The 3,510-nt window shown below is 35.4% G+C and overlaps 1 pseudogene; it reads right to left on the reverse strand.

Annotated features, from left to right (window-relative positions):
• Positions 1–562: 562 nt before the first annotated feature.
• LOC144320178 (large ribosomal subunit protein uL30 pseudogene) lies at positions 563–1,347 on the reverse strand (annotated as a pseudogene).
• Positions 1,348–3,510: the final 2,163 nt, after the last annotated feature.

Genomic DNA, 3,510 nt, shown 5'->3' on the forward strand with positions numbered 1-3,510 from the left:
GGAATTAAACATACTTCCTATTCTGTCTTTCTTATACAGTAGTCAATTTTCTATAATCAGAGATTTGCATGTATAAATGAAGCTATAAATAGGAAAGAATAGATCATATTTTCTTTAATAATAATTGATTAACATAAGACTTTCTAAGCAGAAACAAATGTCTAAATGCCTGAAAGAATGTAGCCAATTGAATTATATAAATGTTTATAGTTTTTGTGTGCTTATAAAAAAATTTGATTTCAAAAAGTCAAAAGGTAATTAACAAAGTCATTTAATCAACTAATTGACTCTAAAACTAAGGTTGCATTTGAGGCATAAAATATAATTTTCTTAATATAAAAAGTTTTCAAATTAATAAAAATGAAACAGCCAAGGAAAATATACAAGAAGACATAGTTTAAAAAATACGAAGACAAAGATAAGGTAAAGAAACAAATTTTCCAAAGCAAATGAAAAAATGTGCAACCTCTTCTCACTATAAAGAACAAAAATAAAAACATTTAAATATATTTTTATACTTTGGACTAAGTTAAATTTGTTTTTCCATTTGAAAGTGGTCATTTATTAACTGACCAGATTACAAAAATAATCATGGTAGATACCTTAGTTCATCCTTCTAATAAGCCTGTTGATCTGGTCTTCCCTGTTGCAGCATCTCCACCTTCTACAAAATGAATGGTCTTTTTCTTCATTCCGCCATGTGGAGAAGATAATTTGAAGGCCATAAAAAGTTGTTCGCTTCTTTGAAACGTTTTCCAACAGTATAGATCTCGTGAATCAGATCCTCCATGCAGATGATGCCATATTTACCAAGAGATCGGGCAATCAATGTGTTATCTGCCTGGGCAATTCATTTCTTGTTGATCTTGCCATAACCACACTTGTAGATCAATTCATTCACTGACTTCAGGTTTGGGTCCCCCCATGCTATATATGGTTCCACAATCCTTAGCATGTTAACTGAAGCCCTGTTGAACTTAACAAAGGTGTCATTGAAGATCTGGCGAAGGCAAAGAAGCTGCAACACCTTTCGAACCTTTGGGCTCACACCATTGATAGCTCTGATCCTGATGACAAATGCCAACTTGGGTTGTGCAGGCATGTAGAAGTTGACAGCTTTTCTCGCCATCCTTGCTACTCGAATCTCACTTCTGTACATCTGCCTGTATTCCTTGTGGTAATGCTTAGCTTTTTCATAGATAAGCTTCCTCCTTGCCTTTCGAAGCATCTTATGGGCAAACTTTTTTCTCGGATGCTTGATCTTCAACTGCGAAATTCCTTCGCTTTTTCTCAAGGGTTTCTGGCACAGCAGGAACCTTATTGTTCTTCTCTTCTGCACCCTCCATGGTTCCAGCCAGAAAAGAGGACCTAAGTCAAGTTTTTTAAAGCATGCAGGTAAAAAAAAAAAAAAAAAAAAAGGAACACCAAAAAACAAAACAAAAAAAGCATGCAGGTAAACACATAAATTGGTGTAACTTTTCAAGAGTTAGTTCAAATTGGTATGTGAAAAATATCTAAAATGCATACTTCCTCTGGCTCAATGCTCCCACTGTATCGTAAGAATTTACGATAAACAGGTACACAGAATGTTTGCTGAGGGACTGCTTTTAATAGAGAAATGTGGGAATTTTTATCGGAGTTAAATATGGAATGAAAAGTGCCAAATAACCCAAAAGAACAAAATTTAGATAAAATTTTGTTTGACATGACTGATGAATGCCAACTTTCTTTTGTTTTCCTAAATTTGGCATTGGTAAATAATAGAAAGGAAAGGAATTTTCTGATTTATATAAGCCCTTGATATAAGTGAAAAACAATATGAGTATTACTACTTATAGAAAAAAAGAGACCTTGGGGCCCCTGGGTGGCTCAGTGATTGAGTGTCTGCCTTTGGTTCAGGTCTTGATCCCAGGTCCTGGGATTGAGTGTCACATTGGGCTCCCCACAGCAAACCCGCTTCTCCCTCTGCCTATGTCTCTGCCTCTCTCTCTGTGTTTCTCACGAATAAATAAATAACATCTTTAAAAAAAAAAGAAAGAAAAGAAAAGAAAAGAGACCTTAGCTTCAGAAAATACATTTTCATTTCTTTCTAGGCATGTATGAAAATGGAGCTGCTGTGGGAATGGGGCATCTTTTTGCATTACACTGGATGAAAAAAACACATTTGTAGCAGAATGATATATATTTACTTTGATTTTGTTACAGTGAGAAAGGGCAAGAATGGGTATAAAGTTCCATTCATCATATATTTACGACAAAGGCATTAATCAAGATAACACCATGTCTGTCGTGAAAGCTGTGGATCAGGAAACATAAGGAAACAGTTTCAGAGGAGTACATAATTTGGGGGGATACTCTGAATTCAGAATCAAAATACCCCGTGTCCAATGCACCTCGTATATTTCCAACCCAACATCTCCATTTGTGTTTCCCAGAACTACAGTTAAAATGAAATATTAGCTCATGTTGGGTGATGTTTAAGAGCACCCCATGAAATAGCCTGGCAGCTGTGGGCTTTCTAGAATAGTGTGGGGCATCATAACATCTGCCCTTAGGGATAAAGTCACCTCGAGCCTCTGCAGATCGCTTTTTGGCAACCTAGAAAATGATGGTTTTACTTACCAAATGGCATCCATTTGAGGTTCTTACAGGTCAAGACCAAGATCCATTGTTCATGTGAACTACTAGTCTTGGTAACAAAACAACATTCAATGCCAAAGTATCAGGAAGACGTTTACATGTACATGTCTGTATTTATAGCTTATTATCAGTTCTAAACTAGAAAAGATGTTCTTTATATAATGAAAATGTTATAGACTATACACTTTCATGAGTTCATCGCCACCATTAGCCTTTTGTCATTAGTTGCGTTGTTGGTACATTATTTTCAATGACTCAGAGAAACTGAGAGAGCTTCTCAAAGAAGTAAAAAGAGACAGCTGTCTCTTTTCCTTTTGCCCCGTGCCTGCTACTTAGCTGCTATCCACGAACATGCCACTATTCTACAACTATAATTTCTACTACAGCTACAATTTCTAAAACCAGAATTTAAAACTGCCTGAGCATGGTATCTCTGTTTTAGCATCACAATTGATGAACTGCTTGATAAAAGGTGCTGGATTGGGCTGCTTATTCAATCATCTGCCATAAATATCTATTTTAATTGGTTTAAAAAAATTTAGTGTGAAAGTAGTTACTTGTACTGACAGTTCAAGGCTTCATTTTATACACTGCATTGTTAGTGCATTAGAAAAATATCCAAGAGTCCTTAAAAGGTATTTTTTTTTTATCTTGCTCACACTAATGGTTGAATATGTTTGTCACATTGTGATTCAGTTTCTAGTAGTCGAGAAAGGGGCTTTTGCATTAACTGACCTGCGTTTGACTTGTGCCTCTACAACTAACTAGCCATGTAATTTTGGGCTTAACCTCTTTGATTTAAATAGGAGGAACTCTTCTAATTGAAAGTTTCAGAAACCTGACTTTAATTAGCTTAAAAGGAAAAAACAT

The sequence above is a fragment of the Canis aureus genome, chromosome 9, assembly GCF_053574225.1.
Source record: "Canis aureus isolate CA01 chromosome 9, VMU_Caureus_v.1.0, whole genome shotgun sequence".
In the NCBI taxonomy this organism is placed as follows: domain Eukaryota; kingdom Metazoa; phylum Chordata; class Mammalia; order Carnivora; family Canidae; genus Canis; species Canis aureus.